The following is a 27,639-nucleotide window of genomic DNA, read 5'->3' as shown; positions in this document are numbered from 1 at the left end:
AAAATGGCAGACCCGCGGCTTCATTGGCAGTTATTTAAGAAATATTTGTGAACATAATTCTCACTAATCGCCAGAGTAATACAAAGCTCTGTTTACATTTTTAGCGGCCGATGTCCTCGTTTCGAGGAAGATGTATGCGGCGTTGTAAAGAGGTGGGGACACCCCTCCCGTATGAGTTATTTCTATGGCAAATCATGCACGTGTAAGGTGAGGCAAACGCATATTGAGCTCGGGGAATAATAGAAGTAAAATATTTGTGCTTTACGCCAGCTATACGAAATCTTGTACAGAAGGTGTAGAAGAAATATTCTTAGTTGAAGATTTTGTTTATGTTTATATGGTGCACATATAATTTTTAGTACAGTTTATACGTTAAGATGGTCAATCACGTGAAAACAAGCACAGAAGGGGCGGGAAAGACACGAAGGAATCTGGGTGTACCGTCTACTTAGTGAGTTCCTCGTGCCCCCCGAGCTTATTTTCGACGCAATTTGTAGGCAGCAGTAGGGATCGATTACCCGCTAGCCTAGCTAAAATCGCGCTATTTTAAGTGCGAATGCACTTCTTAAGCGACCCTGAACCTGCGTCCACCGGCGATGTCCGCATAGCATACACACGTGGGGGATTGGCCAGGAATCTCCTCGTCTTCCTTGGCAACGGGGGGAGATAGGCGCGCGCTGCCTGGCCGCTGACATGGCACATACCCACGTGGGGGATTGGCCAGGAATCGGGCGTGAGAAGGGCTAATGCACCTGCTTAAATGATTACTGACACAAAATTTCAAAGCTGAGATCCGCTCTAACAATCAAGTACAACGACAACACAAATAGGTGTCTGTGAATAAATGCATCTTTCTTTCTTTGTAGTTGTGTGTGTGTGTGGGATCTCTCTTTCGCGAACATTACCGAACCGCGCAAATTCAACTCGTGCATTCGCACTTTCACATTCTTCCCCTCGGGTAAATGCGGGGAATTTTTTTAGAAACATCTGTCACGTAGATTACAAGTAATAGTTAGTATATGAATATTTTTCTACCTTACTGAAGGCTGCGTTTCTATCACGCCTAGTAACTCGGTTTCAAAATATGAATGTAAGGCACAAACGGAATATCAAATGTATTATCAGCGCTCAGTTGATTGTAAGAGCAGAATATCTGCTGTTCCGTGAAAAAAAGTCCGAATTACCCGTCCAGTGATTTCATACACTCCCAGTTAATTTCAGTTATGTCCTGTAAAATATCAAAATATTGCAAATTCCTTAAACTGAGAGCTTTTTCAATGCGCTAATGACAGTAATGTTTACCTTAAGTGCACTTTTAGGGATCTAGTCGGAAGTTACTAGACTGAAATGGCGTCGCCGGAGGTGAGAACACAGCGCTACCACAGCCAGTGTCGCCGCCAACTCGGGGCTCGAATTGAAGTTGCCACTGCGCACGTGGTCTCCTGTTATTTGTTCTTTTTACCTCTTAAGGGTACCAGCAGTGCATAACGTTTCCTAGGGGTGGATTTAATTCTTAATCCAAAAGTCGGTGTGGGCCTAAGAACTTTTTCAAAGTCTATAATGTAATGACACGGAGGTCGAGTTGAAGGTTGAGAGGCTGTTTCCGCTGCAACTACATGAACAGCTTCGTGCTTGTGCCGTTTGAGACAAATTGCTTGGCGATCCGCTTGCGACTTGCTCCTCGGGATGCCTTCCATTTGTCTCCTACGCGTTGCATTTTTTTCGCTATGCAATGGGAAGACGATGATGCGTGTCGCTGCATGTCTCTTCCCTCGCATGGCGTCGTTTTCCGCCTTCCTTACTTCATCAGCAGCGTACTGATGTGGACAGCGACGAAACGGATCGCGCTATGGAATACGTTTCTGACATGAACATTGGGGCTGTTTCGCTGTTACAGATATTAACGCCAGCTTTCTTGCTCAATGGGCTTATAAATGTTTTACCCTTATAATGTGCTTAGATTTGAGCTATACCACGGGGACTTTGACCATTAATGCTCATGAGTTGCCCCCATGCATATGCGAAAACCAGTCATGGAATGGGAAGTGGTCTTTCACATGTAGTGCGTATCTTGGCGAGCCATGACGGGTTTTCTGGCGACGACTTTCGGCGGTTCTTTCCTGGAGTGGCTCTTTTTTTTCCCGCCTGTTTGAAGCTGCTGTCAGCTCTCACACAGCATTTGTTTGAAGAAAGCCTTGGTGCCGAAACAAAGAGAAAGAACCTTCGTTATGCATAGGCAAGATGGTGTAAATTTCCAAACATCTAGCCCTTGTTGGGCACCTCGCCCATGTCGACATCGCTCACCTCATTTAAAACCATTGTAATATTTCAGTCAGTACACAAGTTCCTAGCCGAAGTGGTCAGTGTAATTAGGAACAAAAAGAAGCACTACAATACGTTTTCTAAAAGCGTTTGTGAAATGGGTGGCATAAACTCGGCGCTGGAAAGGTATGTAGAAAAGATGTTTCTGCCCCCAGGAGGGCCAATAACTAAGCTCGCTGGTTTTAACCCGCTCAGATCCGACGGAAGTCGGTGGGTCAACTTCTGAATGAAACAAGAAAGGATTGTTGCTTCCCCTTTTCGCCGTGCTGCTTACGTGGAACAGTTTACCCGGTAGCGGCTGCTAGTAGCTACATCACACCCTCATATATTTTGGGCCACTACTCTTGACTGTGTTGTACTTGTCTTCGCGTGTTCTTGTGCTTGTTACATGGATGCGTCGACATTAGCAATAGCCGGGAAAATACACTCCTACTAATCACAACGTTCATAGGTTTTGTACAGTTTGGGTGAGTATAGGTGCGCAGGTGTCAACAGGTATGTGCTGGTGCCTAAGGGAAGAATCGGGCGCATGTTATTTGAGCTGATGCGTTTATAGTGGGTGAGGATGACTCCACGGGTAGTTCGTCTTCTATGGTAGCAGCTTCCCCTGCTCGTGATGCCCGGCAGTGTATCTCGCGGGCAAAAGCATCAGCCGCTTCGTTCTTCAACTGCCCAACGTGGGGACGTTTTCAAATACTATGGTGAGGCATAGTACAATGTCAAGGTTTTCTAAAAATTTTTTTTCTGCAAGCGGAGGTTGGGACATTCATTTAAGACTGACTCTTACCTTGGAAGTTTGAACAAAAGAGACATGTTTCGGCATTAGTTCATACCACAAGCTAGCTGCAGCACTGTGGAGGCTACATTGTTATCAACAGTGCGACCACAGAGGGCGCCTAACTCGCCGTGAAGGGGGTCCTGAAGGGACGTTCCCTTCTCCCCTCTCGGCAAGTGCCACCGCAAGGCGCCGGCGCCTTTTGTCAGTTCCTTCGCGGTGAGTTAGGCGTCCTGAGGGGGACAACAATGTAGCCTCCACAGTGCTGCAGCTAGCTTATGGTATGACTGTAGTTCATAAACAACATGAAGGGCGCAAGGCCTTAACTTCTTAATTTTTAGCCACTTTAGTGTTCGCACTTACTTTAAATTGTCACGTCTTCTTACGGCCACACGAGATTCCCTTCATTTGCTAATTTGAACAACAGCTTTCCCTCGATGGAAGTGTATGCAGGCCATGAAAACAACGGCACTGGTTACCACAAAAATTGCCGCCAACAAATTGGTGGGAGTAGGCGAAGAGAGCATTAGGTAGTACGCGAAAGTCGTGCCTTATTTCAATGATTTTAAAATACAAGAGAAAGAAAAAACAGAAAAAGCACGCCCGGACGAATCAGGACTTTAATTAGCTGTGCGATCCAGCACACCTCAAACGCTGCGACCTCTTTATGTGACGCCATGCCCCCGCACTCTCAAACTGCAGGAAAACTTTTTCGGGGGATGCTTCATTCTTTCTATATGTTGAGTATTTTGGGGGTTCGCCTTCATTATTTACTGCACTTTATTTCCGCTGATTAAGCGGCATGACTGAATGAACCTCAGATGAGATGCCTGCTCATTGTCGGCCGCCCATGCGCCAAGAGTGCGGTGGACGCTGCTTCGTGGCACCGGCACCAATTTGCCTCTGCGCTAATGAAAAACTGCCCGGTCTGCGCCTCGTGCGTGATTCGCAAACAAAGTGGCTGGTTTGGGCGAATCCAGAACGTGCTTGGCGCAGTGTCCTTCACCGTTAGCTCAAGTGTTGCCATCGGCGGCCGTCCCAAAATACCGAATGGCGACAAGCCTCTCGGAAAAGCTTTTCATCGCCAGGGGTCTAAGCTCGGGGGGGTTGGGGACTGGCAACCCCTTTTTTGCTACGGCGGTATACCAGAAATGTTGAAAATAGTTATGACACTCGGAGCCGCGTGTCTGAAGTTTATGAGACAGTAGAAAGAGTTGACTAAAAAGGCTCGACTAGGACTGTTCAAAACTCAATAAACATTGCGAAGACTGTATCAGAAGCTTTCACTCTTACAGATCTGAGCAATGTCTATTGGCGCTTACCAATGTTTTCATAAGAGCATTTACCTTACGTGAGAATGAGTATCCGGCGCTGATAAATACCGTTAACCTCTGCAATTTTTTTCTTGTGATAAAGAAAGAAGAAGAAGAAGAAGAAGAAGAAGAACGAGTTGCGTGCTCGGACGGCTGGTTGCCTGAACTTCTTCTAAGGTGAACACGGGCGCGTGACATACGGGGTACCCGAAGAGCAGGGCTACGACGTTCCTGCAAGCTTGACGCAGGCGCAGTGTGCATGCGACCAAACTGTGTCTAGTCTTTCCAATTCAAGCAACATTCAAAACAATTGGCCATATGTTTTTCTGCAGGACACATCGAAGAATAATAACGATAGCGCATATGAAGGGCGGAGGTCCTGGTTGTAATGGCTGACTGGTTCGCTACACTTCCTTTGTGCACATTACACAACCACGCTGCCTCGGCTACGTGAAAGCAAAAACATTGGTCGGTATGTGGGTCTGTCCCTCTAGTGTTACTAGATAAGGCTACAGAGTATCGGCACTTTTTTTCTATTGTGCTGTGCCGTCCCCTTGATCATTCGTAAGTTCGCATCTCGTGAGATTTATTTGCACTGGGACGCCACATGGGAACCCCCCATTTTGTTTAGGTGTTTTGGGTAGGCCAACAGTGGTAGCCTCAGCTTGTCTTCCCTGCTCGACGGCTGCCCGCGACTGGCGTCGTTCCGTACGCGAATCGAAGGCATTGCGCTTCGCAGGATTTCAGCGGCAGAAGTGTGTCCAAAGATGCCGTGTTGCTGCGTCTTCGGTGGTGTTGTTTTACAAATGGCCTCTTAAAAGGTAGGGGTGAGGCCACAGGAGCGGCAATCTCGCAACACTGATAAACATGAAAATTTCCGCCGTCACTCACTTGCGTGCTTCAGTGACGGTACTCTGTATCTTATCCGGTGACACTATGTCCATCAATCGGGCGGCCCGGCCAAAAGTCAACAGAATGCTTCAATGAAAAGATAACACAGGGAAACCATTTAAAATCTACTAATTCTTGCGTAAAGGCTCGTACTTATTAACATCGTTGAGCTAAAGGAAAACATTAGGCATATTTCAAGGACGACATCCACGGAAAGGTTATGTTTTCATTGTTGATTTATTTGACAATACATGGATGCTCGATTTTCGCGATAGCAAGGCAGAAAAGTACGCCTTAAAATTATGTTCTCCTGTAATTTCAAAAAGCGCTCGAGGCACTTCTTGGTGGCAGTATTTCAAGTTCAGAAGTAACAAAATGTTCCTGCAGATGGCGCGCGCAGTGGAACGCCGCAATATCAAATTGAATTGAACAAACCCTCACAGCGTTTACCAAGGGAGGAGCTGAATGGGAGGAAAAGAGCAGAAGAGGAGGGCGGGGCAGGGCGAAAGACGACTATTGTATTTCAACAATATTTTCAGGGCAGTGACCAGATGCAGGACACTTACTTTCCTTTCCCGATGCCTGTGGGATTTTGAAGAGGGGTCTGTGTTAATCATTTGCTTCCCACGAATAGGGTATTGGCGTCGCACATGGTGCCGCAGAACCAGTGAATGTGTATCTGTGGACCCGTGCTCGTTCCTCCATCAACACCCATCCAAATAGATAAGGTGGAGCGCTATTGGCGCCACCTGGTGCAGAAAACAACGTTCCAATTCGAGATCGGCTTACTTTACGATGACCAGCCGTTTCCATCACGCTCAAGCGTACAGATCAAACGGCAAGATATTTGTGGAGACGGCTTGCTCAGATTTGGCGGACGCCTAAAAAGCTTTACAGGCCAGATGAACCTAAAAATTTGATTCTGTGGCCAAGTAATCACTTATTTACACGGCTGTTGGTAGCCGCAGTGGACGTCCGCTTTTTGCACGCTGGAGTTCAAATTACACTGGTGGGCCTCCGGTCAAGATTGTGGATCATGAAAGGAAGACGACCGTCAAGATGATTCTCGTGTAGTGCCTTCTATCTCGCCGTCGTCGTTTGCATCCTTTGTCGGACCCAATAGTATCATTACCGAAAGACCGCATAGCAGAGTCGTCACCTTTAGACGTCGTGAAAGTAAACTTCGGCGAACCCCTTTACTGCCGCTCTACGGAATATTTTCTGAAGCTCTGAAGTTTCAGAAACTTCTGAAGCGTTTTCTTCTTTGCGGTGACCCGTTCGGTTCTCCTCCTGTTAAACGGTAAGAGAATTCATCCGTGCCATTCGTTGCTTTACGTCTAGACATGGCATCCCATCAACAACTCATTCCGATAACGCCAAGGCTTCTAGCAGCTCTTAAACATAGTTACGCTTGCTACTCACGAAGGCTATCAAGGACTACGCCAGTTCTAGCAGCATAAACTTTCACTTCATCGCCGAACAGGCCCCGTGGTGGCATCGTTTCTGTGACTCGAGGCATCCGGAGAATCAAGAATGGATTGCAGCGCTGCCTTGGACAAAAGAGTCTCCCTTAGGAAGAGGTGCTCTCTGTGCTTGCTGACGTAGAAGCTATTGTCAACTTCCGCGCTCTAACGCAACTGTGCGAGGACAGTTAGGATTCAAGGGCACTAACTCCATCCCACTTCTTCATTGGCAAGTGCTCCGTGGGACTGCCAGCAAAAACTACCCACTGTCTGCCTAGCTCCGCCTAGCATGACTTGCAGGAGGGTAGGTGAAATAGAGAGACGAGCTTCTGTGTCGGCTACGTAAACGTTGCAAGGCAGAATAATAGCTTCTCCTCCGTTTCGCTCATCACTACCACCCTCGCCCTCGCATTGTATTATCGCGACTACGCGTTGGCGACTTGTTCATTTTGAAGTTGCGCAAGATCGGCAGGCTGAATTCAATAGATATTTCACCATCACCTTCACAAACGACGAGAAAGTCAGACGGGCAGGACAGCGCGTATACCCCTTGGAGGCGGACGCCCGCTGCTCGGCCCCGCGAGGATGTTGAGTTTACAGAGGCAAAGGGCATAGAGAAAAGCGGCATATACTGTACCAAGCACAAATGAAAAGGAGAACCCCGCAGGTGGCCAGCGGGGACGTCGCGTGTGAGCACACGATAAAGAGGCAGAAGTCGATCGATAGTGCCGCGAGGGTGTCGGCCTCTTCACTGTCTCGAAATGTACGGACAAAACATGAACGAGAGAGAAACACTGTTGTATATTTCGTGGCTACCATCTATACATTGTTTGTGTAGCATGCGGGACACTGACAGGGCACTATTATTGCGGTTGCCTTTAAAGAGAATTCTGTGTTTATGGTTCAGGTTTTGCGAGGCTCGTGGGCATCGAACAGAATGCTATTCAATAGAACTTTCGAAACTGATAAGGAGCAATTTTGAATATTTGTTGCTTGATCTGTCAAAAATGACCAAAACTGCGAAACAATGTGACTGCCAAATTTATAAAATTGTTAAACAAATAGAAAGTGAAATTTTTTGAGAAATCTGAGCGATTTGGTATGAGAATGTTAATTGACACCAATTTTGAAACTAATGTCCGCCACCGCGGGACTGGTAATTTAAAATATCACAAAACAATGAAACCTTCGAAAAGACAGTTTTCTTCGTGCTTGTATTGGAGAAAAATTTTCAGATCTTTTCGCATATTTCACAGCACAACTAGGCAAGCGAGTTTGCTTCTGTATTTACTTTTAACACTTGCCTGGCCTCAGGGATATGTTAGCACCGTTCAAGCCTTAGAACAAGCCAAAATCCTTTGTTCAATATGCTCAGATGTACTTCAATAGGGTCACGTTTGGGGTTTTGCCTTCCTGAAAGTCACAATTTTTCGTGCGCATCGAAGATTTGAAGGCAACGCAAAAGAATAAAGTGCATCTCTGTCTGTCTTCCACACGCGTGCACGTTAGTCGTATTACATTAGGAACGAAACATTTCGACAACTAACTTTCTTTTGAAGGAAAACCGCTGTTCAGGGCTGCCCCAACTTGAAACAAATTTGCTTTCCGCAACCTAAAATACATAAAAGTGATTTTTTTATGATTTGGAGCTTCCGAATGGGTGTAAAAAAAGTGAAATTCAGTTAACCCAATGAGTCCAATGATTGAAACTGTTGTACTTGGCAACAATTGCTCTCAATACCACACCGATAATGTATCTTTTGCGAAGAATAACCATAGGTGCTACCGCCATTAGTACACGCAGCACTTTATCGGTGCGGTGTCATGACTGACGTGTAACCGCCATACTACTGTTCTCTAGTAAATTGCTCAAGCTCTAGAAATGTTTGGTAGCATGATTGCAAATGTGAATCTATCTCACCACCGTCTTTTCAAACCACCTACATAAATCGTAGTGCGCAACAAACTTCAAAATTTGACCAATCAAATACTTTGTCTGACGTTTGTGTGTCTTATCGGCTCTGCCTACAACGCTTTTTATGTAAATCTAAATATCAACTATAAATCGTTCTATAAACACTGCTGCGTTTGGTAAAAAACGCCAACCCTCAGTTATGGCCTGACACTTGTGATTCGTCGGGTGCAAAACATCAGCCTCATCGGCATCGCGTGACCGCAAACAAATTAAGCACTACCTTTGAATCCAGCTTAACGAGTTAGTCTGTGGTGATCATACATTGACTACATGAAGTAAAACACCATGAAGCTGAAATATTATTTCGCAAATTTGCATTCACCTTAGAACAAAACGTTACAGTTTCGCTTTTGGAGTTCCGGTAAAGGGCGAAATATATTTATGCTGCGTACTCCAACGCTAAATAAACAATAGGATGATAAAGACAGCTTCTATTTTGGCATTGGTGGGGTAGAAGGATTGCGAATTTCGCAGAATGCCACAACTTTCGGCTCCGCCTCCTACTCTGTGTATGCAAGTTAAAGTTAAAAAAGACATTTGTATATCAAATATATTATGACAATCGCGAAGTATGAGCAGCCAAAACAAAGCACTCGAAATAATGACGTTGCTTTTTCAGGAGTAATTAATATTTTGTTTATAGTACAAGTGATTGAATAAACAATTGCCATTTACCTGGCCTCTTACCATTTGCTGTTTTTCCTTTTCCTTTTCAGCGTCGAGACGCTGCACATAATTAGGCTGACGTATTCAGAGAGATCGCCCCGCCGGATATGCGTACGGAGTTTAGTGCTAGATAGCACGGAGGAGTACCAAACGGCAGTAGAGAAAATCGCTGTTGTAGAGATCGCTGACACAGCCGGTGCTGAGGCTGTGTCAGCGCTCGAAATAAGCGGGGGGCTTAGATCGACGTCGTTTTCTGCAGCTGCCGTGCGGTGCAGAACTTTATAAGCGGAGTTGCAGCGGACTACCATGGAGCTCAATTACAACGGGAGGTGAACGGCCGCCACCACCGACGCTTTTTTATCGTACCTTATAGCACCCTGTGCTTGGCGGAGAAAAACGTCCTCCACTTCCGAGTCATTGTTGAAAGGCTAGGGCATTACTTTCTTGAGATATTGGTTGATCGATCCAATGATTGATTGATTGATTGATTGATTGATTGATTGATTGATTGATTGATTGGTTGATTGATTGATTGATTGTAGGCTTTACGCACCGACGCAACGCAGGCGATGAGGTGCGCCGTACTGGAGGGTTCCGGAATAATTCCGACCATCTGGGGATCTTTAACGCGCGCCGAACTCTCGTACACACTGGCGTTTTTGCTTTTCGCCTCCATTAGAAAAGCGTGCGCCACGGACGTTCATGAGATATAACCTTCCCTGATCACGTATCACAAGTATCCATAAATAACTACGCTTTAAATTATATTTGCACACTTTCATCGCTGTTGATGATAATGGCAGCGGTAAATCACCATCAAAATTATTACCGTGGCACTGTCACATTATCGCAAGACGTTTCCGAAGCTTTTCTGAACTCAACAATGACATTTCCTATAATGTAGATGGAAATGTTTTGTGCATTTTCGAAATACGCGTGCACTGCCAATTAACTTCGTATGGAAACTTGTCGCTAAATTAGCCGTACTCTGGTTAGTCAACCAATGTTGGACTATAGATCCTGCAAATTTAGTGTAGGGTATTGAGCACCGAGGCCTACGGCGCATCGAAGCTTTCGCAATTACTACGGCCACGTATTAGATAACGTGAAGAGAAGAAAGAAAAAGCGCCACAATAAATTTTTTTCTAGGATTATGAGAGATCGTCGCGTGTTTGCGCTTAGGTTTTCTAAGGAACCTGTTGCCTGACAGCATGCATAAAAAGAGGCTTTTCCCAAAGCAGAATCGCGCGCACTCATCTCGACTCCAATTAGGAATCGGCTTACTTTTCGCAGGATCGATGTACTAGAAAACAGTGGCCTTCAAGACATAAAAACATGAAGAAATGTTACCCTAATATATATGAAGTCGGCATGGTGCTAACTCGGTACAGTGGACGATTTCACGCGTATAATGAAGTTATTGCTCAGTGTGGCAGTGGTTTCTGCACCGGTGTAAAGTTAGCGTTTCTTCAAGAAGGGTTTAGCGCAGACACGTGTTTTGATCGGCACGGAGTATTCATTGTGGCCGCTTTTCAAGAAATATTCAGGCGCACTTTTTTGTAGACTTACCAGAACAGAAAGAATTAATTTGAAGAAATGAAGAAGTAAGGAATAAACATGCCATAAAAAAAAGTATACCTGTGCAAGTGTGATTTGGACATTTGCGGAAAATACATGTGTGCCAAATTTATTTGCACGTTACCACTGCGAACAAGATATAAGTGAAAATTTGCATTCTGCACAGAAAGTATTCTACTTCCCCAAATCTTGAAACTTGTCTTTCAACTCAGCGAGTGAGAAAGACTGCAAGAAAATAAAAAATACGCCTTTCATAGCTACTGCCATGAAGTCTCGTCCTAGGTTTCGCCAGTACAAGCATAACTTGGGCCATTTCTATGATTCTCTCACACGTTGACCTTCTCGATTCTACCGAATCCTGCCCGATGGAGGAGCCTTAGGTATATTAAACACAAAGTTTCGTGTTTTTGTCTTTCTATCTACTGCGGTTTTGCATGCACCTCGAGGGAATCCTGCTAATGGCCGTTACATACATCGAGTGATGTCACTCAAGCGTATAAGGAATGCCCTGGCGGAAACGGGAAAATATTTTGCGTTGGTTTCCTAGTTATTTTAGACGTGTAGAACCGTAATAATTAGAGGCGCTACTTCGTGACACACTACAGAAAGTACTCGTAAAAGTGGTCGAGTAAGCACTAACGGCATTTGGAACCTTAGAAAATTGAAAAAAAAAATGTTGCACAGTTTTTTTAGACAATCCACATGCTCTCAGACGCACATAGTGAATGCGTCAGTGTACCGCATTAGAACGTACCCAGATAAAAATTGCACTGATGAGGAAGAAACAAGGGACGTATGGCTCATGAGTGCATATAAGGGCTAATCTATTTTTACGACATGGGAAGAATGATCGTGCCACACAGTACGTGATCGAATGTCTATATGTAATGTTGAACACTTTACAATGAAGTAGTTGCAAGCTTGCCCCCACCGAATGTTCCTTAGTGCTCTCGACTAGGCATGTGGCGCACGCTCACTAGGGATGCCATACTGTACAAAATATTCCTTGCACAAACCATTACTAGCCTATGAATGGTTGCAGTGGGCAGTGAAACGTTTTTTCATAATCAGTCGAACACTTTCGTGTTGCTATACATTTATCTCACCGAAGAAGCTGATAAACCGTCCCCATTAATGGCTGGCTTACGACACAACTCATGGAGGTCACAGTGATTTGCAGTGCATTTTGCTGGTAATTCGAGTTACAGAATATTATTTCAATATTTCATGGTTCAGGTTTCTGCCTATGCACGGGCTGGTGACGCCAGTCACAAATGTCTGCAATTGTTTCAGTTTCGCCTTGTGAACGTGTCACGTGTTGGCATTAAAAGTATTATATAATGGGTGCGGAAGTTGCTTGCGAAGCGGCTTTCGCTGTTCTTGAATTTTCCAAATACCTGTGCAAATCACCCGCCAGAATTCAGTTGGAAGTGTTCCGGTTTTACGTTCTCTTCTCATGAGGTTACAAGACATTATCTTCAAATGAGCTTATCGTTTATTAGACGAAATAAATACACTCCAAAACACTTATTGCACCAGACAACATATTGCCGGCCACACAAGCAGAGCTGTTAAAAGCTTTGGAACCGGTAAGATTTGTCTTCGTCACAATCTGCGGTTGACGAATGGGTAACTGTCTCACAACATGGTCTCAGTTACGCCCTCGCCTCGTTTTTAGGAAGCCCGAGGATGGGAAAGATTGCATGAGAAACAAGATCTGCATACCCGTTCGCATTCCACTCAAATGGTTATAGAGGAATTTTGGGGGGGGTGATCGGCACAAAGACTTTGACGACGAGCGTGGGAGAATACGTAAGCATTCCTCAAAGAGTACACTAAAGTACGAGCCAGGCAATGCCTTCTATCAGCAAGAACATGCCAACTCGGTCAAGTTTATACTCCACTTAGTTTTAATACTGTTATTACCGCAAATTATTACAAGCAAATTGCGTAATAAAGGAATAAGAACCGCAAAAATAAAAGCAACTAATACAAACAAACAAAATTCAGTGTCTCTCTTGTTCCACGTCTTCACATGAGAAGATAAAAATTAGTTTAAAAAAAATCAACCCAAATCAAGTCAAAATTGTGATGAAAAATTAACAAGGAACTTTTTGTTTGCCATACATAAATAAATGGACAAGCTACAAAGCCCATTGTTGCAATACCATGAATTTACATTATTTTCGAAAGAAACAAAAACCTACAATGAGGAGCGTCTTAGGAACGTTAACACGTTATTTAACACTTCTCAGACTCTGCATTTTTCGCAAAGATATAGCACGTGTTATAACTCATTCTAAAAAAAGGGTATGTTAATGGGAATTGTTAGCGGCGTTTAAATACACACCACATCTGGGACGAGGCATCACTCCAAGCTCTGTTTCTCCCTCGATTATTCAGCGTCTTTCCGCCATAACGAAGAAAACCCATTCACTTCACTTTCTCAAACACATCGATCGATTGAACCAACTGCCCACTCTGCGCCAGTAAGAAAGGCTGGAGGGAAAAGCGTCGGGGCCAAGTATACTGCAAGAGGACCAGCATTGGGTTATCGATCTACTAAGGCCCAACGAAGCGGCCGCCAAAATGAGTCTCCGGGCCCAAGGTCCCGACTCTTTCTGAGGTCTGCTCCTCTTACGGCCTATGCTTCCAAAGCATTGAGTGCGTGTTTTAGAAGCGCCGTAGGGTAGCCTGACCGCCATTTACACTCGTTATATAGCATTTACCCCTAGAAGTTGCGTACCCCAGCAGGGAGCAGCTGACGCCAATCTTCCCCAGAAGACAGAAGCATCGTTTCTCAAGACGGTGGACCTGAAAGCGCACAAATGCAACTTTGATACTGAGAAATGTCTTCTAGGCAGCCTAACAAGGCCCAGATGGTCCCCCACAAAAACAAAAACTAGGGAAAAAAATTGGCTCCATTCACGCTGTGAAGGTTGTTGGAAAGCAAAGCTTTAAACGACACCCAGAACTATAGCCCATGTGACGTCACTTGAATTCACACAGGTGGGTCTACAAAGAATGAAACCAGTGACTTTGCCAGCATCTACTTGGAATTCGCGGGGGTGGCGTCCCGAACGTAGGAACACCACCAGGCAGCACAGGACAGTTCGGCCTAATTCCAGCCGGGGTACTTTGGCCTGTCATTCTTTGTCCGCTCTTTTTCCGGTAGCCATGTTCGGCCCGTGTCCAAATGTGGGCCTTTTGGCCGTACACGGCCATACTCTTATGGCTGCCCAACGGCCAGTGTCCGCCGGCCAGTCGACCGGCTCACATTCCTACGGCCAGATTCCACGCGTAGGGATCCGGCCATTCCAAAGCCACCCGTGTGCGGCCGAAGGACGGCCACCGGAGGACAGCCGATATGCGGTCGTCGGACTCCAGCCGTACTAAAGCTGCCGGAAGTTCCGCCATGCTACGGGCATTGGAGTTCAGCCTGAGTACTTTAACTGCACTGAGGCAGGTGGACGACCACTGCATGCAGCGCAAGCAGATGACTCAGTCACGCTGTACAGCAGTACAAACCTACAATTTTGGGTCCACTGTACCCCCATCAAAGTGAGCCCGCGCGCCAATACCAGCCGTCCAGCCTTCAGCGCAGCCTTGCTTAATCATAAGCGTCAGTTGACAGCAAAATGCATTTATTACAGTGCTCACAAATGGTCGTTCCTTTAACTGCTGTGCCTCTTTTACAGTCGGATACAGAAAATATGCATTCCTTTCCAGAGCTGGAATAGATGTATCGTACAGGCCCTCATATCTTCTGTGGGGCAGATAACCAGTAATAAACGGAAGGGATGCGCAAGGCGCACATTTTAGTAGGTTGAATTTCACAAAGATGGATTGAGCCACTTTTAGCCAATTTCTTTCAGGGCAATATTCCTGAACCCTTTCATGCTATGACTAAATAAACTATTTTTAAAACATTGGCTTGACCAGTTTTGTTTTATATAAAACCGGCGCAATTGCTTTTACGAAGCGTTGTGGTACTCCACAAAACAATCAGGAGCATTCAATATAATTTGCTTCACACAAAAAGTATGTCCAGTTTTTGCTCATATTTCTTGCAAAGAATTTTTATACTCGATCAACTTTTCAGATGATCTTTCACAGGGCTAATCGTAGGCGAGATCAAACAGGTACTTTCATTCTCAATCTATTTTTTATGTTGTGTTTATTAGTTACGTGTACACCTCCTAATAGTCCAAAAAAACCTAATTTTTCTCTAATGTCGTACTACGTTCATAAAAAGGGAAGCATCTCCACTAAGAGGATGATGGTGAGGGTGCGGAGTACGGAGACTCGAAACGACATCCAAGTTGCGTTCCGAATGACATCCGGTTTGTGCCCCAACCATCGTTCGATTTGAGCTGTGGGTTGCACCTTGATTATTCCCGAAATAAAACTGCAACTCGTGGCTCAAATCAACTTTCGCTTGAATTTCGCTTCATGGTGGTGTGAGCCCGGATGGACGCGGGCGGACATTGGGAGGTCTTAAGGTTCTCCGCAGCGTTACAGGCGAGCGAGTAAGCCGTTTGACTGCCGGTGGCTCTGTGATTTTTTGCGATATTAAATGCTATGCGCACGGACGCAGAGGTACATTGCGCGGTCCTAAGGTAGACCGAACCTAAAAATTCTAGACGCGTTCAGAATGGCGCCATGCTTCAGGTGGCTGCAGTGGTATCTCTCTGTGTTCACGCAAGGAAAATTGTAAGACTAGTTTCATAATTTGTTTCAAACCAATGACATATCAATGGCAGTATTCATATCAGCAAACCTTGCATACTGCCACGAATAAAACAATAAATATTTCATTGGTCGGGGTGAATGCGTAAGGCTCTCAACCCGTCGGAGGGGAACTTGCGGCTCAACAAGTTTGTTTATTTTTTTTATTTATTTATTTATTTATTTATTTATTTACTTATTTATTTATTTATTTATTTATTTATTTATTTATTTATTTATTTATTTATTTATTTATTTATCTATTAAATAATGTATTTATTTATTTGATACCTGCTTCGCCCTTGAATGCATTACAGCAAGGAGATACATAACACAAGCACCAAATTTGAGACCAAATAACAAAAGAATTCTACAAAGCGCGGTGAAAATCGTCATTATACACAGTGGATACAATCATACGTGGAATGTAATTACACTCTCGTATTGATCTAAGATAAAGTGAATCGCGCAAGGGGTCACCTTTAACGGAAAGATAATAATTTGCTTTAAGCTAGCGTTCCCACATCGGGATATGTAAAATGGCGCTTGCATATGCTTCTCCCCTTGTATTCCTGTTTGCGAATGATAGATATTAGGAAAAAATTTCATCTTGAGGTTTCGTCGGTGACGTTTCACGTCTTACCATTTAAGTTTACTTTTACTTTCCCTCATGCTACATTGACAGTGCAAATTACCTAATACGAATCGCACTGACATATTCTATATGTTTTCGAGCGTATTAACCAGTTCTTTATTGTAGGGATGAAAATACATTTGTTTAAGAACACGTGCGTTCGTTAACATTGAGCGCACATGAGTAAAATACGGTTGTTCTTTTAAGTTAGATGGAGGTTCACTGAACGTTTGTCTCAGAAAACTAAAAACACGTGCAGCCGTGACTTTTATGTTGTGAACGTGCCTATTTTACCTCTAACCACTCCTTAAATAAACTCCTAGTTATTTATATTTCCGGGCTGTTCCTAAAGTAGCGTAATTTACGGTATACGTATTCAATTGGAATGAAGGTTTTCTTGTAAAGGTGACGTTAACACACTTTTTACATTCAACGGCTTTTCTGAATCAGAACACCAGGATGTCATTAAATTCGAATGATGCTGCAGGTATTCCGAATGACGTTCATCCGCCGTAGTCCTGTAAACTACAGAATCATTCGCGAACATAGTGAACAAAGATATGAGGCCAATAGTAATACCAATGCAATAACCGATTCATTCAGTCCATAGACCGCAGTGTACTAACCCGAAGGTGATATGGAACACCGTCAAATGCTTTTTTGCAGTCCAAGAAAATACAATCAACTATTTCAAGCTTATCTATTGCTAGGGCCCAATCGTGCGTGAACTCAACAATCTGCATTGAACAAGAAAAACCTGAAAAAATACGTGTTTGCTAGGATGCTGGCGATTATGTTTAACCAATTATGCTAAACCAATTATGTTTAACCAATTATATTTAACCGAATATGTTTAACCAAGTGTAGCTAAGCTCAACTTGAAACCCGGCAACTAAATTAACATCCAGGCTTCGTCATTGACAAGGCTCTGTTGTTATCCCAAATTTAAAATAATATTTTTTTCTAAATCCGCAGTCATAAAATTCCATGAAGTAACATAGTGCGCGGGACGAAGTTGAGCCTACAATGCACGAGCTTAGCCTCTTCCACGTTTGTCACCAACAAAACTATGCAACATTGTTTTCGATGTAGTATTGTAAGAAGAATAGCCGGAATCTTGCGCTTTTGCGCGCCCTTCCCTTTCTTTGGTGGGAAGTCCTTGATATGGCGCCGGCTGAGCTTTTGCGTGGTAGACGCTTGCTCGACGCCTTTTAAGGCCAGTTAACCCACCGTCATTTCGGATCGGACATCTCTGCCGGGTCGATGCCTCTAATGCTCTCTACGTCTTGAGGGGGCGAATAGCCTCGAGCTGACCCGTCGACGAAGCTGGCGGGCGAGGCGTGGTAGCGGCTATGACTGGCGAGGCTTAGCTCACCCGTCGGTGTGGCACAGTCTTCTTGTGGCGATAAATGGGATTCCGATGGCCTAAAAGGTTCCCTGGTAATGTCCAGTCAGTCCCTCAACCTTGCCCGTTTGCCTAGAACACTCATTACTGTTTGACAAACGAAGCTTGTTCATTTACAACGTAGAAACACCGAGCGGATGAAAAACGTGTCCGTATCGTTCTGCTCCCTAACGACTTCTATATAGAAGAACGTTTCTAATCCATCTTTCTTACTCTTTGTAGTGTTAGAGATGTTACGCCGGTAGAATTACAATTATTAGGTGTTTTCGGCTGTTTACCGAAACTGCCGTTCTCGCGCACCAACTTTGAAACAAATGGGCTGACTATTGATCGATAAAATAAGCTATGATTAAGCGAACTTTTGCCTTTTTATGCAGCCCACTTTTAAACATTTTGTTACAGGTGGCAAAACAATGAAATTCTCGTTTCAGCCGTTTTTTTTTTTTGTGGGAAAGCCTATGATATTCTCAAAATAACAGGTATGTCACACCAAGCACCGTGAAAATATAGAAGTTATGGTTTCAGACAATAAAGAGGGCTGCGTGTCAGAATTTTTCAGAGTGCTTTCTGAACTCGTGGTATTTTATCAGCAGTAACAGCAACAGCAGACATTTTCCGTTGTTTATAAACATTGCCAAGGGGTACAAAACATAAAACTGCATAGCTTGAAGGTGTACGACGCTATCGACGTTACAAAATTGTTCTTGATCGGTTAAATGCTCAATAACATATGACAACAACTCCTGGATTTTACGGGTGAGCGTGCTATATTCGCCTGACCAGTTTCCGACAGTACAGCACTTCCCCATTCTTTTACAATGTGGCTAGTAAAATACGACACGTGTTTACACGGGACGTTTACTTTAGAATCAATATGAAACCACTACTAAAGTGTTGGCTACAATTCTGAAATAAGATACTAGATCTGCACATTTTTTTTGTACGAGCGACCATAAAACTTGTGAACCGTGCACTCTGGCAATCACTTGGTTTAGCTTTACCTCAATGCAATGAAGTGGCAAAGTGAAGCAGACATTAAAAAAAAGAAGAACGACCTCAGCCTGCATACATCTTAACCGGAAAACGTGCTCTTCGCTGAAGCAGCGTTCAATGCAGAACGTTCAGTTTCCATTTCATGGTAGTTCAGTGCTTACAGAACTTTTGAGTCAAATTGTGGGATCGACATCGTCATTCGCTTGAACGTTTTGGCTACATCGTTTTACCACTCGAGTCCATTTTTCGTGCAACTAAACCGCGTTTAATTGAAAGGTTTTAAGGTAAAGAGTAATGCCAACATGTTCTTCTGCAATAAATTCTCGCTTAATATTCCCAAATGGCGTCTAATAACCATACTAAAAAGCAGTAGGGCACTAGATATCCTTACACTGGCACAGTCACCCACTGACCAGTTCTGCCTGCGTAAACCTGTAAGTGATTTAGGCCTAATGAAGACTGCAGGAAAAAGGAAGTGGTTATTTTGGAAGTCTTTACCCTGAATATTTTCTGAAATATCCGTAAATTAGTACTTCTAAGCCGGCTGCCGGCCGAAATTGCTCCTTAGAAATTCACCAGTGCCTTCGTTCCCGTGGAATATCGAACCACACTCGTGTTCTGTGTGCGCGATTGCTCGTTTTGCGTCTCAGTAAGACAGATAGTCAGTTTTGTGGTTTCTATGATTAAAAAGATGTGCCATAGAATCAATTGTATAATTTATTTTACGGTACCACAAGAAACTGAGTGTAAATTGTCCACAAAATATTGACGTGTCTGACGCAAATGTATCAGAACTCAACCAGGCAACAAGTGGCTGAAATCGTGTTGCACACACCCAAATGGCTGCCTGATTAGGAACCGCCTCAACATGCGGGTTGGACTAATTTTTACGTTGGTATAATAAAACAAAAAATTCTAATAAAAGCACTCTTCCCGACCTAATTGCAGCCAACGGAAAGAACTATAAATAAACAGAAGGAAGAGGGTAGGGGTTGATCATTCGGTAGAGAAAAATGCATGTTTGGGGAAAAACGTGAAATACTTTTGGATATGACCGAAGAAAATGCATTGAATACAGCAGTCACACAGAAAACACGAGCCGCAAAATGATTATCAGTTGTAACGAATCAACCACATCGCATCAAGAACTTTGTTTTCGTATTTCTCGCTTTCGACGCTTCGGAAGCCTCGTAAAGAGAAAGGCAAGCCATATTCCGCGCACTAAGGCAACGCCGGTAGTTAGGAAGCTTTTGCTCGGCGGGCGCAAGTACCACTTAAAACCTAACTCCAGCTCTGCTGTAAAAAGTGTTGACAAAGCATTGAGTACGGGAAACTTCAGTTCATTAGCGTTAAGTGGTGCGATGCTTCATGCCCGTCTGTCTCTTTTGCGATTGTTTTGAGTGTTCTCGGACTATCGCGCCCAAGCTCGATTACTTTGGTCAGGAGTTAACTACACATATTGAAACCACATGGGAAACGAAGTGGCACAGTGGTTAGAACAGCCTTGTGAGGCCTCGTGTTAAGCAGGCGGGCGTGTGGCTCGCGGAGGATGATCAACGACAAGTGATGCCATGGGTTCAGCACATGTTAAAAAACATATTCTTTGGCGGACACACAAACGCTAGAGAAATGCACTAGAAACGATAACGGTAGCACAATGCAGCACACTCGCAACGCGGAGGCGAAAAGAAACTAACCCAAGTCCGAAGTAGAGTTCGAGCGGAGGGGGAAAAAAAGGAGGCGATACGCTCACGTCTAGTCTATTCGACGCTGGGCGGAATGACGTCGGTAGTACGTGTTGAGCGTTCCCCGTGTACGGTGCCGGTGGTCCGGAGACGTGGCGGTACACTTTCTCGGTGCCGCCTTTTAAGACTCAGAGGCCCCAGGTCGGAACGCCGATGCCCGCGCTCGTGCCTGGCCACTCTAGGTCTCGGCCGGAACCTCGGCCCGGATCACGCCTCGGGATCTCGCCAGCGGGAACAGGCACCCCTCGTTGCAGCAGAGGAGTCCCGGAACAGCTCTCGGGACGATTCTCGGAGCACGGCGCGCGAACGCTCCTGGCCTGCCCTCGAACCGCCTCCCGAGAGGAATCCTTGCGCTGTCCCGTCCGCGGTCACTGCCGGCACACACCCCTCTCGTGCTCTCCGCTCGTCGTCTTCTTCTCTTTCACTGCCGTCTCCTGGCGCACTCTCCGACCCGGGGACGCCAATCATCACAAGCCTATTTCTCATAGGTGAATGTAACAGTGATTGGAGAGCGCGGCAGAGCTCGTGCCTGCGCGTGCGCGTTTCTGTCTTTGTGTGTGTATGTGTGAGTGTGTGCGTGTAGGTGTGCGTGCGAGCGTGTGCGTGTCTAATGTGCGTACAGCTTCTTTGGTACATTTCGTCTGGAAATGTAGACCCAAGTTGCTTTCGGGTCCTGTTTTAGCGTCACAGCATGCTCCCTCAGAAGCAGCGCCTGGTATGCCCTATTTAAACACTCCGGATATAACACTCTTTGACCGTACAAGAGATTCAAATTAGTGTGCCACGCAACAACAAAGTAAATTCCTCTTTCATTCTTCAATAAATAATAACAATATGAAGTAGATGCACAAAAAAAGACTTTGATGGGACACTTTTTATGTGAGATATGCGACTAGGACGAAAAGAATACAGTGCCGAGCCGCTGTCGTGCTCTTAAATCTGTTAGTCATGCTGTATGAGAGGATGTTTTTTGTATAATGATAATCGCAGGCAAGGTGAAATAATGCCTTGTTTTTAATACTCCTGTGTCTTTTGTATCTTATTTTGCCTGAAGTTCTGGTTGGCGGTTATGTCCAAATGCTGCTGTGAAATACAAACTAGCTTGTATTAACACTTAACTTTACAAAAACCGTTGATTGGAGCATTTTGCGGTCAATGGTTTGTTGTGATGGCACCATGCGATAGAATGAACTGAGCCAACTATTTAGTTAAGAAGCGATGCTGTGACTCCTCGAACCCAGGTGTACACTAATATTTTATATTCCGTTCGGCGGAAGCCGCCAGGAACACAGCGGTGACGTAGTGGTACTGGCCAGATTCTAAATGCTGTACATTATAATAATTCAACGGAGCACCCGCAATATTTTCAAGTGTTTCACGTAATTGCGGAATTTCTTCTGTGTAACGAATTAACTTGCGCTAAATATATTCGCTGTCATTGCTTACCGTGGTAAGCGTCACCGTTTTAGGCACATGTGTCTTAATTACGATGATCGTGAATCCCAAACAAAAGCAAATGCCCAAACGGGGGTCGTGGATAAGTTTTTGGTAGCCCAACGTTGATACGCCCAAGTACCATTTTCACCGCTTAGCCTTGTCAGCGTCACCTTTCTGCGCACAGTGTTCTTCAATGGCTCCTTGTTTCGGGTAAGCCTCCGCTTATGTACCCTCTCGCTGGCAATTCTAAACCGAACTAAGCCTAATTTGATTGCGATGTGCGAATTGGCAAGGCAAATTTGTGCGTCTTGTTACGAGAAAATGCGGTGGTGAGATAAAAGAATGCAATAAAAATCTGCTGAAATTTATCATAGGCGTTTTCAAATTCACAGCCTTCTTATTATCCTGACATAATTGAAAAAATGCATTAACAGGACGGGACTGAGGGAAGGAAACACAAAACAGCGCAGACTAGCAAACTGAGTTTATTGATCACAGCATATATACTACCACTTATCGGCACGTGGGCAATCAACAAGGAAAGATAAAACACACATCACTAAACGCACAAGCAGCCACATATCGGTAAATAGTCCTGGAACGCGATTTCTTTGGTCGATAGGGATATCGACGCAACGCTTATGCAATTATCACCCGCATGCGCAATTTCTCGTGCTTCTATAATCTCCCGCGTGAGCGAGTCACGGCTCTTGGCAATCACCTCGGTTTTGTTAAAAAAGGGGTAGCAATTTCTACAATCACGGCAATGAATAGCTAGATGCTCATTGTTAGAGTTCCGGACGTTATTTCTATTTTCTCGTAGCCTATCGTTAATGCATCTGCTGGTTTGGCCGATGTATACTTTTTTACAAAAAAGGGAAATCTTGTTTCACGTACTCCTTCGATGCAGTCCACGAACATGGTGCCGTGCCTAGTGTGACAGTCACTCTCCTTCTTGGGTCCACATATGCGCACCAAGGTTATTTCGTTTTCGCTGTTAATTTTCACGACGAGGCTATCTATGACCAGGTTTTAAAACATTCTGTTCATCATTGTTAGAACTGTATTCAGCTGGATAGCTACGAATTTATTCAGTATAAGTTAGTGTTTTGAGTTTCCTTCTTGAAAGGCGTCTCATGGGACGTTTTGGCTGGTCTTTTTCCCGTACAGCCTGAAAGGCTCTCAAAGAAACATGTTGACCAGTGTGCTTAATATCTAAACACCAGCTCGTCATCAGTGGCCCGTTTATGCGCGCATATGTTGCGGGGCATGGGGGAGGGTTCACAAGGAGCGTGCACACTCAGGCTTCATCTGACGTACGGTTGAGGTGTTGCGTGCTTCAGCGAGTTAGCTACGCTCTGCCGCTTGCAAGTGATGAGTCCCGCTACGGCGGCTCTACAGACTTTCTACATCACTGATTATCTCTACTGATAATCCCTCTGTTGAAACGTTATCGTCCTCTTCCATGCACCGATAAGTTATCATCATGCCCGTCATCACGCGGGAGCCACTCTCGCTCGAGCTGCTTCGTGTACATCTCAATCGCTGTCTTTGTAAAATAAAACCACTATCGTATTACCGGGACGTCGCGGTTCTTGGTCTTTCCTCTGATTCATATTTGCCCCACACTGCATTGTATGCTGCCGTTTGCTATAGCTGGATACAATAATATCGGCACAGTGCGTCGTTCTCTTATCATTTCCTTTTGAATCAACCACCCACAACAGAACAGGGATGACATGCCAATTGTACTGGTGGAAGAGCTCAGCATGGGCGCTTCACGGCCCGATCGCCCTGACTGCTGTCACCCATAGTCAGGCGGTTTTAGTTGGTGTGTTACACAGAGAGTAAGGTGAATACGACACCGGAGGGGGCGAATAGACAATCTGTGATGGTGCCCCTAAAATAAAACCGCAGTCCTTTTTTTTTTTAGCTGAAACGCACTTAGCGGCATCTTGAACAGCAAGGATTCTACACAGCTACTGAGCTTGCAGGTATGTTAAATCGCAAAGTAAAAATATGCTTTGTTTTGTGCACTTCTCGGACCACGCCCACCTCTCGGGTCATCCTTCTTCACAGGGTGGGAGGGCACATAATTTGTAATGTTCGTTGCCTTTTTTCGGCTCTTTTCGTGTCTCTACTTCGGGGGAGTGGCGTGAAAATTGTGTTTCCGATTTGTTAGTTATTATTCTGAAATAATTATTTTTTTATTTACTCCTCTTTCTAAATTCTGTTCAACTATTCTACTTCACCTACGCTATTTTTAGAAATACATGTCTTACAGCCGCCAGTAGTACATTTTTCATCAAATGCAGGGTGCTGGTACATGGGTGGCCTGTTTGAGCAATTTGTAACCCAAAAGCCTTACATTTCTGGTTTGATAAAAAGCGTCAAGCACAAAAATTGTTGCGATTGGACCAGAATTTTCCGAAAAAATTTAGTGTTGTACGGGGGTGGGCAGCGAGAACCGCAGATTGCTCTTGGGGAAGGGAAACACAGTGCAGTAAGGAGTGTCGCAGGAGCTTTTTGAACGTACCAACGCACGCCGGGTAAAATCGACACCTGCGGAAAACGAACGTGGGCCGCTCCCGGCACGTCCAGCCTCCTGCAAGCAAGTCGGGCGTGAGCTGCCTTTTAAAACAGACTTCCGAACTACGAAAACAAAAATGACCGCGTAAGACAACCGCGTCAGAATTGGAGGTAGCGAAACTGTACGCAACCTTAAAGGTGATCACGACGGTTTTTAGCTGCCGAAACAACCTTCACTCCATTATTGTTGCTATAAGTGGAAAATTCCTTCATTTTGGCGGAAGTTATAATCATTCGGCATCACCTTGGAGAAGCGTACGCAATGACGTGTCCTGCTCGTTCCGATCGAGTGTTGCTACAATTACGGCGAATGATGGAGTCTTTCTTGTTCCGAGTAATCGTTGCCACGAATGTTGGAAGGCTGAAATTTTCAATGCGGAGCATTTCTTAAAATCGCGATGTCACTCGTCGATGTTGTCGGCGCCGTCCACACGCTCACTGCGCATGCGCTTCGCGTCGAGGCGCAGGTGCGCGTCTCTCCCCCGTATACCCTCCTCGCTCTCAACAACAGGTGCGGCGGTGCGGGAGGAGCGCGTGTACCACGTGCGCTCCGTCACTCTCAACAACAGCTGCGGCGGTGCGGGAGGAGCGCGTCTGTGCGCGCATGCGTCGTAGCTACCCATGGGCTGCGTCGCGCTCAACAGTAACGGCGGCAGGGCGTGTACACGTGATAATGGTGTGGTGGGTGCGGGGAAAGTTTGCGCGCTTGTGTACGGAGGTGTGCGCATGCGCGTCTCTCCCCCGCACTCCTCTCCCTCGAACGCGGGTGGTGTGTATATAAGCGGTGAAGCGCGCGTTTGGAATTCAGTCAAGGGCGTCTTTGCTTGGCTTTCGCTTGACTTGACGCCTTGCTTGACGGCACCAAGCAATAAATACATACTTTTAACTTTACACTCCTTGCCTTCGCTTCTCCTTCATTCAATAAATAAGAATAATAAAGAAGAAATAACAATTAAGCATTCCCAAACATTACCCAATTACGCAACATTCACGCGATACCCCCACCACTCTGCGACGCATTTATTCGAGTTCCTCCCGTGGAAAGATGGTGGCGGGTTTTTTTTTTCGTCAATCTTGGCCAATCTACTCAAGGGGGTATGTTTGGCTTAACAAACCTGCGCTGGGGACGCATGGCAGTTGCCGCTAGGCACGCACATATAAGCGCACGGCATTTTATTTGTTTTCTTTTCTGCGGACACGAAAAATTATGACTTGCTATACGGTGTCCTTTTTATAAGGGGTAAGGGCCACACATTTTCATCCTCCAAAAACCAACGTCTTCACAGTGTTATGTAGGTTTGTAGGACATAAATGCCTGCGTCAACGCCTGCTACTCGCTACATAATCTAGAAAAGGAATTGTTGTTAAATTCCAAAAAGGCGAAGCTGAAAGACGTTTAAAGAGGGCGTACACTGGACTGCACTCCTTTTAAGGGGGAGAAGGGTAACCTCTTGGCCAGAATACAGGAGGCTACTTGAGTGATGGTCAGTGGTCATGCGCACGATTTCGCAAACAGTGCTCTAGCTTGCAGAAAACAGCAATAAAGACTACGGCTTTTTCCTTTATCTGACCTTCTTATCGATTTACGCTATAGAGTCCGGTCTAAAATAAAAGCGAGAGGGCAGGGTACTTATATCACCCACGGGAATTTCGATACACCTACAACCAGCAGGATCGATGCTCGGAATACGGGTGGTTTCACTGCTTTCAAGGGATAAAACTATTTGTTGGAGTAAAGAGGTTCTGTGGAAAAGCACCGACTGTATTACGGTATCTTTTTCTTCTTAAGATTGTGCGTTGGAGTTACTAGTGTGGTCTTGCTTTTTCTCGTTCACCAGCTGAGGGTGGGCTCTACGTCTTGTTATGCTCTTTCGGGGTCTCTGGTGAACCCAAACTCTACTGCCAAATTTTCCTTGTCTCACTTCAATAACCTGCATCCTTCTTCCATTCGTTTTACTATTTTCCAGTGCAAGAAATGTGGTCCGGGGCCAAAGCAAAGGCACGGAAGGATACTTGTTTCGTGGGTCTGCATTTTGCCTTTGCTTCAAAGTGCCCTGGAGAAACTGCGCCAGCATTGTAATTTTCCGTTGGTAATCATCGAATGAATTCGAAGTAATTCCAGGGATGTAGGCTGGAGATAACTCGATCTTCGACAGCTTCTGCTTTACCACTGCTGTGTGAGTTGTTTCCTGGAGCGTTGACGCAATGGTGGGCTAGTGAAGAGGGCGTAAGGCCATTGCACTCGGCTCTTGAGGTCAATTAATTTTGTTGCGAGCATTAGTCGCGATAATAAAATGGCGATAACCAAGAAATTCAAGCGGAAAAAAGGGAAACGCGAACTCTGGCTATATACGTGTTGCTATACAGTTTATTGCTTTAAAGAAAACAGACATGGGGTGTGTAGCACGCGATAAACAAATTTTAGGAAACGGGCAAGTGTTTATTCCCAAGACACTCAACGATATGGGCAAGGCGTTAATGTTTCATGTAAGTGCTCTGCAAAGTCCTGTTAACGTGTGCGAAGGTTTATAACAACCGAACGGGCAGATGCGTTAACGACCGCTTACGCAAGGACTCTGCGTTTACCAACGCTGACGGTGCTTGACACCTACTGTCATGAACGCAACTGGGCGCTAATTGGCGAAAATAGTACAAATCCATGCAAAACCGTAAGTAAAAATTAAGAGAGGAAAATGAAGAAATTTCTGATATTCAGCAACAAAAAGGAGATTTCATCAGGGTTCCTTTTGCCCTTGTGAGTGGTAAATAATGTTCGTCCTAAGCAAGTAAGATTGATCCTCAAAGCAATACCAAGAATTGCCGTACTCGAATTTTATAGGACTGTTTTTATCATAACGATTTTTATTTTGCTGAAAGCACTGCGCCTGCTTCCGCGGTTGGTTGCCTGTACAATGTATCGTTCTTCAGTATTATGTCAGTTGATACTATAGCGTTATTGTGTCGTTTTTGCTCTCCTTCATGTGCACGTGTTATTGTAGGTGCATGTTCGCCTTTGAAGCTTCAGTGTGAAAGCAACAGGCCCAACAAGCCGAAATACTGCGTTAAAGTAAAAAAATTATAGTACCTGGAGCCCTGCTTTTATTAATTCTCCACGGGTACACCGC

Source organism: Haemaphysalis longicornis, unplaced genomic scaffold, assembly GCF_048455015.1.
Source record: "Haemaphysalis longicornis isolate Haplotype H1 unplaced genomic scaffold, Haemaphysalis longicornis Haplotype H1 scaffold_2, whole genome shotgun sequence".
Classification (NCBI taxonomy): Eukaryota; Metazoa; Arthropoda; class Arachnida; order Ixodida; family Ixodidae; genus Haemaphysalis; species Haemaphysalis longicornis.
The sequence above is the reverse complement of the archived record's forward strand: the minus strand, read 5'-3'. Positions refer to the sequence as shown.